The sequence below is a fragment of the Cherax quadricarinatus genome, chromosome 29 (genome assembly GCF_038502225.1).
Source record: "Cherax quadricarinatus isolate ZL_2023a chromosome 29, ASM3850222v1, whole genome shotgun sequence".
Classification (NCBI taxonomy): Eukaryota; Metazoa; Arthropoda; class Malacostraca; order Decapoda; family Parastacidae; genus Cherax; species Cherax quadricarinatus.
The window spans coordinates 25,763,136-25,773,499 of record NC_091320.1 but is presented as its reverse complement, the minus strand read 5'-3'; positions in this window follow the sequence as shown (position 1 = coordinate 25,773,499).

The following is a 10,364-nucleotide window of genomic DNA, read 5'->3' as shown; positions in this document are numbered from 1 at the left end:
GTCTCAGCGATGTTTATGCATCGGCAATTTTGCCCACTTTGAGCCCCATTTTCGGCCAATTCCACTGTACTAGTCGACAAAAAACATGAATATTTTGCTAGAATTCAATTTTTTCTATCGAATGAGTGCAAGAAACCTCCCATTTACCAATTTCAACTATCCAGTACAGTGGTCAGAATTTAGCAATTTTTCCAATTTCACACAAATTTCAAAAGATGCCAATTTCCGAATAGGGTCCAGAACAAACAAGAAAAACATTCCTGGCACTAAAATGACATTTCCTCTGTTCATTAGTCACGTCTCAAGGCCCCTCTTACATTCTTTTGCTTTCCACTTTGAATTTTTATTCTCACAAAAAATAGATTTACTGTTATGCAGACTACTGCATTAGTGTAAAAAATGGTATAAATAACATTGGCGCACTTGTGAAAGAATATCAGACTCACCAGTTGACGTGTATTGGACTTTTGAACTTTGGTAAAAATCGAACATTTCTGCTACTTTGAGCTCAATTTCAAGGTACTTTTCATTGTAAAACCAGTCAAAATCATCTCAATTTCTGTAATATATCTTCCATTTTATAAAATGAGACCAAGAAAACTAGAATACAACAATAAATACCATATGAAAATACAGTGCAAAGTCGCTGTTTTAATCCAAAAACACAGTCAAAGTTTTTTTTTTTCTCATTACGCACTGTGTGCTGCAGGATTTTTTTTATACTGCACACACTGACCACATAGACCCATTCTTTCATATGTAGGCCTACCAGCTTTCTCCCACAAGATTTGAGGGCGCTAGAATTTAGGCATACTAGTACGTCAAAAACCCTGGGTCGTAAGCCGTACTAGTACGGCCGAAACCCTCAAAGGGTTAATGCTACACTTTGTCACTGACTCCTTATGCTTTAGTATTGTACATATCATAAGGTGGTATGCTGGTACTGCCTGGCCAAGTCCTTAACCCTCCACCTAGTTTGTTTATCTATGATTTCCTGCTTTAATTCCAGGGAAATCATCCTGTTTTTCTTCTCAGCACTGTCCTTTGCACTTGCTTTCTTAGGACCCATGGTTAGAAACAAGAAATTTCACAAAATAACTGCACAAAACGTAAGGAAAACACAAGAATTCCCTCCACCGCGAGTGGAGTGGACTGCCATCTTGTGGTGGCGTTTGGAAACTCATAGTATAGGGTACAACAAAATCTGCCACTGCTGTTTCATGTTGTCTGGCACTGCTGCTTCATGTTGTCTGCCATTGCTGCTTCATGTTGTCTGCCACTGCTAACTCATGATGTCTGCCACTGCTGCTTCATGTTGCCTGCCACTGCTACCTCATGATGTCTGCTCCCACTTTTGCTAGCATGTTGAAGAGCTTTCCAACAGGTGATAGTTGAGGGGCAGAACCAATTGAACAGGTACTGAACAGTACCTGTTCAGTACATTGCCAAAGAATCGAACATTTCTGCTAATTTGAGCTCAGTTTCAAGGTACTTTTCTTCATGAAACCAATCAAAATCATATCTATTTCTGTAGTATATCTCATATCAAATGAGACCAAAAAAAAACAAGAATACAACCATAAAAACCATATAAAAGTATACCGCTAATGGGAGGCTAATGGCTGAGAAGTGAACTCCGTTATTAATGGTCTGATTTCTTTAATTTTTGGTGTACGTTAAGATGCATCTTTCCACCATACATCGCCCAAGTTTCAATAAGAGAGTCCAACAAACAACTGAGATCTAATACCCTAGATCAAGAGCAAGAGCCCCTCACCAGTGTCAAGGAACCTCCCTTGAGGCCCTCTTACATATGGAAATCTCACTTATCTGGAAGCAAAAAATTGACCAAGTGACTACTCATATTTGGAAATACTCACACATGAATGCACTCATAAGTAGAGGTTCCACTGTAGTGTACTTTTGTACTGTTGTTTAATGCCTAGTTCTATTGATAACTTAATATAAGTTAGTGTAAACTTGTTGTCTGGCACTTATATACATTTATAAGTGGAAAAATGGCATTCTGCTTTAAGGTGATTTTCGCTATAACGCAGTAGCCTGGAACCTAACCTGCCGTATAAGTGGGGCCCTACTGTACATATATATGTACATACGTATGTATATATGTATGTATTATGTATGCGTGTATAAATGTACATGTGTATGTGTGTAGATAAATACATGGACCATTTCCACTGAGGTAGGTGACTTACAGAAGGAAACTTTCACCACCAATTATTCAGATGCTGTCATGCCGAAATTGAGAGACATCGTAATTCATATGAACATTTTCAACGACTTTCCAAACATCAACAGTGAGATCATTTTTTTGAGATAATGCAACCCAAAGGTAAAATTTATTGTATTAGATCAAGATGGGTCTTTACTGTGATAGTCACTAGATATCTTACTTCCATATAGTTATTAAACTCACTCAGTAATGGTAAAAGCAGCTGTCCACCACTTTCTTACATGTTTTATTAGTCAAAAGTAGGAGAACAGTATGAATAATTTGTATTCACTATTATAGCTGTACTTTATAACAATACACAACATTACATCCCATTACTATGATCAGTTTTTAAATAAAACAGTTTTAATGGGTATTAGCATTGGTTAGTTGGTGACTGGGGCAACAAACTGACAATGGATACAAGGACATCATACTGCAGAATAAGCCTTTTTTTTTTTTTTTTTTAGATAACACTTGGTTCAGCACTAAGCTTGATAAAGCTTAATCTTGTGAGAACTGGCATGATGATAATAGATTGCTCTGTATAATATGTTGCCTCATATTGTAGTAAAATATGAATTATTATTTTTTTGAACTCTTATATTTTCCTACTTTATTTTCCAACCAATACACTTCAAAAACTCAGGATCCTCTATCTGCACCAACACCACTACCCATAAAAAATCATAAAGACAGACCAGTTAAGAAAAAATTCAACCTCAAGTAGGGTATCAGTCTTCTTAGTGCCTTTATTCCCAGCATTTGTTGGAAGAGTAGTTGGCAAGTGTGAAAGTGATGAAAAAATATATTTTAAAAAGGCAATGAGGATTAAAGACTGCATGCTTGTATATGCATGTGTAGTGTGACCTAAGTTTAACCCTTAAACTGTCCAAACGTAGATATACATTTGCTCGGGTAGCACTCCGAACATAGATCAATGTTTTATTTTTCATTCCTTCAAAATTGGGGCGATAGGCTTGAGTCACCTAGATACGAGAGAATGGGTCTTAACACTCAGTGTGCACAGTATTAAAAAATCTGGGACCACTTAGTACCTTGTGGGAGCACCAGTTCAACAGAGTGCCAGCTACAGTAAATAGCTGGCAAACACGAAGGATTCACTGATGTCATGTCGCATTAACACTCCCCTTTTAAGAGGAAAGTAAAAATAGGTTAGATAAATACATGAGTGGATGTGGGTGGGTGTGAGTTGGACCTGACTAGCTTGTGCTACTAGGTCTGATGTCATGCTCCTTCCTTCAGTGGATGTAACCTGACTAGGTCACATCCACTGGTTTAAGCCAGGGGGGTAACATGGACCTGCCTTGCATGGGCCAATAGGCCTGCTGCAGTGTTCCTTCTTATGTTCTTATGTATTCAGCAGGTTGGCCGGCTGACTGGCTGGCTGGCTGGCTGGCTTTGGCTGTCTCTGGCTCTCTCTCTCTCTCTCTCTCTATCTGTCTCTCTCTCACATGTACACATAAGTTCAGTTATTATACACAGTGTAAATTACTTTGGATAACCCAAAAATTCCAGGCAAATTGCTATACTGTGCTTGTAGATATAAGACATAAATACCCATGATGCATTTTCACTTGCTCAGGAATCAGGGAGTGGTTCATAAACCAACAGTTTTACAGCCACTCCCTGAGACAGAGACAAGCAGATGGGAAGACAGACACACACAGACAGACCGAAAGACAGATAAGCAGAGCTATACAGACATAAGAGCTAGACAGACAGACAGACATGTTTGTGTGTAACAGTGAAAACAAATAAAGCAAGGGTTCCCTGGAGCAGTGCTCATTTATCAAGAGTCACTGAACTGTCAACAGTTTACTGACATTTGTCATAACACCATTCTTCAAGGAGTTTCATATATATTCTATGCACACACAGGCAGACAGAAAGACAGATAAGCAGAGCTAGACAGACAGATAAGCAGAGCTAGACAGACAGATAAGCAGAGCTAGACAAACACAGACAGACAGATAGACAGACAGACAGGCAGACATGATTGTGTGTAACAGTGAAAACAAATAAAGCGAGGGTTCCCTGAGTGCACATTTATCAAGTGTCACTGCCTGTCACCAGTATACTGACACTTGTCATAACGTCATGCTTCAAAGTATACTCCAGCATGTCTAAAACATTGCTGGGACCATACACAAATAACCCGCACATAAAAGAGAGAAGCTTACGACGACGTTTCGGTCCGACTTGGACCATTGACAAAGTCACACTAACCGGTATTATATACAACTCTTGTACTACTACTACTACTACTACCACCACCTCTTCCTGCCTATATATAGCCGTCCTGCTCCTTCTCTGGTTAGTGTGACTTTGTCAATGGTCCAAGTCGGACCGAAACGTCGTCGTAAGCTTCTCTCTTTTATGTGCGGGTTATTTGTGTATCGTTCCAGTCACGGTATTGTGCCTTTTTTGTTATTGCTGGGACCTATAAATACTTTGTATATATTTCTAGACAATAGTAATTGACCCAGGCAGGTGAAAATCTTCACTTGTCAGTGTGATTGTGACTATTTGAGTACTATTTCAGTACCTAATATTAGTGTCAGAACAAAGATTGGCCATGAAATCACAAGAACTATTATAAATTGTAATTATCAGAACATATATCAACAAGACCGAGGCAGGGTGACCCAAAAAAGAAAGAAAATCCCCAAAAAAAAATACTTTCATCATCATTCAACACTTTCACCACACTCACACATTATCACTGCTTTTGCAGAGGTGCTCAGAATACAACAGTTTAGAAGCATATACGTATAAAGATACACAACATATCCCTCCAAACTGCCAATATCCCAAACCCCTCGTTTAAAGTGCAGGCATTGTACTTCCCATTTCCAGGACTCAAGTCCAGCACCAACTTCATGGGTTTATTCTCATTAAGTACTGACCCTAAAATTTTTTTATCCTATAACATGTAGAAAAATGCGCTCTTCATTTAAATTTTTTTTTTTTTAAATATTCGGAGCACTACTCGAGTGAACGTAGATCTATGGTTCAATATACCAGAAACCTTGCATGTTTATGAGAAAGTAAAAAGACACCAGCAATTCTACCATTGTGTAAAACAATTACAGGTTTCCGTTTCACACTCACTTGGCAATACAGTAGTACCTCCCTGGGCGGTTGCTGTCTGCCAACCTACCACCTCCAAAATTTTTTTATTACAAGCATTAAATATCTTGTAGGTGGAATCTAGCCACAAAATCTAAAAATCACTGAAATAGCTCCACTCTACAAAAATTGCTCCAAAACAGCAAAATCTTTGAAGAAGTGCTAAGACTGAAGACTGCAAAACAGAAAATCACAATATTTACACAAACCAGGACAGTGTGGGAATAAAGCAGAACATTCCCACCTCTCATAACTAGACCACCATATGGTTTTTGGATACATTGGAAGGGAAGTAAAATGCTGACTTTATTTAAAGAGTGTGCAAAAGTCTTAAAAGCTGTGACCATGATGTAATTGCACATAATTTTTACAGAAGGAATAGCTGGAAAAGTAAACAGATTCATTAACTAAGAAACCAGACCCAAAGTAAAATCAGAGGCCTCATATTTCACACAAAGAAACAAATTATAAAGTTGTATTATCCTTCAGAAAATATTGTGATTTGTGGCATTCAGCAAGGACACAGCAACCTTCATGCCAATGGAGGTTGCTGTGTAAGGAACAGAAAGAACTCAGAAATGTGAAAGGAAAAGGTGTACAATGCACAGGCAGGCCCTGCTTATACAGCAGGTTAGGCTCAGGCTACTGATGTAAAGTGAAAATCACTGTAAAGTGAAACATGGCCTTTTTTCACTTTCAAATGCATATAAAAGCCTGATAACATGTTTACGCTACCATATACAGTGGTCCCTCGTTTTTCGTAATTAATCCGTTCCTGGAGGAGCTACTATAAACGAAATTTACGATTTGCGAATCAATTTTCCCCATAAGAAATAATGTAAATACAATTAATCCGTTTCTGACACTCAGAAGTATTAAAACAAAAAATTTTTTTACATGAAATATACATGTAGTACATAAACAATACAATGGGAAATGATGAATGAAACATTATCAGCATAACACTTACCTTGATTGGAGATTCTTCTTAGTGTATGGGAGACTGGAGGAGGAGAGAGATTGGATTGCTTACAGTTTGGAAGGGGAATCCCCTTCCAGCAACACCTCAGGTACCAATTGCTTCTCTGAGGTTGCTTCTCTTCTCTGTTTGTTAATGCCACTAGGACCACCTTGAGAGTCACTCTAGTCCTGTCTCGCAAAGTAACTGTGGAGAGAGCTCTGTTTCTGGCGTCTCTTTAACACTTCCCTAAAATGGTACAAGACTTTGTCACTACATATTTCTCACCTTCTTTACCACAGGCTTGGCACTAGGACCTTTCTTTGGAGCCATGGTAGCTTATTTAGTACTTGCAAGCACTAAAATGAGTGGAATATTATGAAATATTTCGTAGGAGCACTTGAGGGAACCTTCACTCACTGGTAAACAATGCCAGACTGGCTGGGTAGGGAGGCCTCCCCTGCTCACACCGTGCGTAAGCGTCCTGGACAAACTACTATTCACGAGTCAACCTATGAAAAGCGAGTCCATGTTTATACGAAAATACCCCTATGATTGGCGAAATTTACGATTGCCGAGAATTACGAAAAGCGAGGGACCACTGTACATGTATTAAGTGAGCAATATAGCTAGGCCTAAAAAATGCATATACATTACACACATTACTTACCTTAAAATATTTTCATTCTTAGTTTATAGTAAGTGGTGAATATATTTATTGTAGGAAGTCTGAATAAATGAAGAATGGGTATAATTGAAAGCCATAGCATTAGCAAAATGCAGTAAAGCGAAGCACTCTAAAGCACTGCCTACCTGTAATTACAGCATTATCCTGTATTTTCAAAACACATATGGGAAGAATACAGAAGTCAAAAAATTGCAAATGATAAGCAGATTAAGTAAACAAAAACCATTCTCATACAATGAAAACTATAGTAGTAAAAAATTTCAGAATATGACTCGGATAATCAGGCATGATTTACTAATACGTTATTTCAACCTCGAGAAAATAAATGACAAGCAACCACAGTTTAACAAAGACTGGAAACCAGTAGCATTATGTTATATCACACGGCCTCTTCAATTGGAATAAGTAAAATATGAGTTAACTACTATCACCACAAAGAGGTACGTATAAGCTGATCTCCATCGACCTGACCATGAGTAGGTAAAAGTCTAACCTTGATTAATATGATCCTGAAGAGTTCGTCATCCAGTGTTGACACCCAGAGTTCTCACAATTTAATTGTTCAACCTTTCTTTATAATGATTACTGATCTGGGCGCAAACTACCACATTAAAATTAACTGTCGTCCCAGTAAATTAAAGTTTGGAACTGATATAATCAGGCTAGACTTAAGTTTGCAATTGTCAGAATCTATATTGTGGTCACAGTCACAATCTTGTATATGACAATCCAGCACTGCTAGTACAGTATTTCTCATTCTAATGTCCCTCTTGTATTCATGCCCACATTTTTTTGAGTCGTACAGCTTATTGATTCCTAAGTGACTGGAGAAAAAAATAAAACACACACACACCCTTGTCAATGTTGCCATCTGGCTTAGTCTTTGCCATTTCTTATAACATATATTATCAGCTAACATATATTATCAGTCACAAGTTGCCATGGCCTGTAAAATGAGGAATATAGTTTCACAGCCAAAAATTAGAAGACAGCAAATCAGATGCTTCCTGTATAAGAAGTCAACACATCATGGTTTTTACATGCTCTGCCTCCTATTGCCTTGGGTGTCACAGGTTATAGTTGTGTCAATGACCTTTGAGGCAGACTCAGGCAATGGTGATGAAATATTGCCTAACTTAACTTCATACTTTACAGTATGAATGCAATCTTCTAATAATAAACAATGCAGTACCATGTATAAACTTGCATGTACTCACCAATAACATTCTCACAACTACAAGTGTCTGTACCATTTTCCTTTTTTATCTGTGCAAGATAGAACAGTAGTCAATTGTTTCCTATCTGAGATGGCAAAGAAAGAGATATTTACTTATCTTCTTCCATATGCTTACATCATCACTAGCAAAACACATGCAATATGTACATTGTATCCACTTGGAAGCAGAAAAGAATCCTTCCTTTGTAAGCCATGTGTGTCAAAGAAGTGACTAAAATACAGAGAGCAAGAGGCTAGTAACCCCTTCCATATAAATTACTAAAAGTAAAAAGAAAAATATTTTTGTTTCTTTTTTTTACGGGTCACCCTGCCTGCGTGGGAAACAGCCGGTGTGATAACAAAAAACATGTTTATTATGTATCACTTTCGTGGTTCATTTGTGATATTCTGTGGTAATTAATAAGTGTCTGTGAATAAAACCTAGCACAGGTAGTTAACATACTGTATTATCCTCTATCAGAGTAAAAAATCTCAGGGAAAAGTTTAATGTCAATACTGTATTGTTTTGATTTGAAATAAAATGCACAACATATAATTCTCAGTGAAAGTTTATAAGGCTGTATGACAGACAAGAAATTAATGAAATAATTGCTTGAGGATTCTGCATAGTGAGGGTTGAGGTGGAAAGGGAGAAAGCAGGAAGTGGGGAGCAGGCATGCAAGAGGGTTGATAGGAGCACAGCAGGGAAAGGATGTAAGTGCTAGATGGATGAGAAGGGAGGGAAAGATGAAATGCAAGATCTGTAGAAGGATGGCATGGGAAGGAGGCACATGAAAAGGTGGGTGGAAGGTGGCGATGGAGGGATGGAAGTTGGGGCTGGTGGAATGAAAGAGGTGGGGTGAGGTGATGAGGCAAGGAAGAAGAAGAGTGGAGTACTGGCTACCATAATTATCTACATGTATATAGCTAGGTGAACAGGAGTAAGTGTAAAGAGACTTGCCATATACCTTCCCAGACATTTATGATAAAAGTCTCTTAATGCTTGCTGCTCTTTCTCATTCAGTAATAAAAAGGTATCTGGGTGTCAGTAGGCAGTTATGAATTACATCCTAAGGAAGAAGACTAATGGACTCCAACAGAGAAAAAAAATGTTATTGCTTAACTTTCTTTGGTTATTAAATTTTTGGCTTTCTTGGATTATTAACCCCTTGGCTTTATTGCACTATTAAATCTTTGGAGATAAAAACCCAACCAAACAATGGCAACTTTATATATGCTTTATGGCAAAGGAGAGGAGACGACATGGCGAGTCCAGGAAGTTGTTGGCAGCTTAACCTAGCTTTGTAGGCGAGTGTTAAAGAAGTCTGTGAGTGCAGAACGCAAATGACAGCTGGGAATATTGTAACTCTCTTCGGCCTTAGGGGTGTTGCAACCTTCTAACACATCATGTGGTGATATTTTGAGTACTATATTTTTTATGTTTTTTGTTTTTCTTTTTGGGTCACCCTGCCTTGGTGGGATGTGGCAGGTGCATTAAAAAAAAAATTATTATTTATTATTTATTTATTATCACACTGGCCAATTCCCACCAAGGCAGGGTGGCCCGAAAAAGAAAAACTTTCACCATCATTCACTCCATCACTGTCTTGCCAGTAGGGTGCTTTACACTACAGTTTTTAAACTGCAACATTAACACCCCTCCTTCAGAGTGCAGGCACTCTACTTCCCATCTCCAGGATTCAAGTCCGGCCTGCCGGTTTCCCTGAACCCCTTCATAAATGTTACTTTGCTCACACTCCAACAGCACGTCATGTATTAAAAACCATTTGTCTCCATTCACTCCTTTCAAACACGCTCACGCATGCCCGCTGGAAGTCCAAGCCCCTCGCACACAAAACCTCCTTTACCCCCTCCCTCCAACCTTTCCTAGGCTGACCCCTACCCCGCCTTCCTTCCACTACAGACTGATACACTCTTGAAGTCATTCTGTTTCGCTCCATTCTCTCTACATGTCCGAACCACCTCAACAACCCTTCCTCAGCCCTCTGGACAACAGTTTTGGTAATCCCGCACCTCCTCCTAACTTCCAAACTACGAATTCTCTGCATTATATTCACACCACACATTGCCCTCAGACATGACATCTCCACTGCCT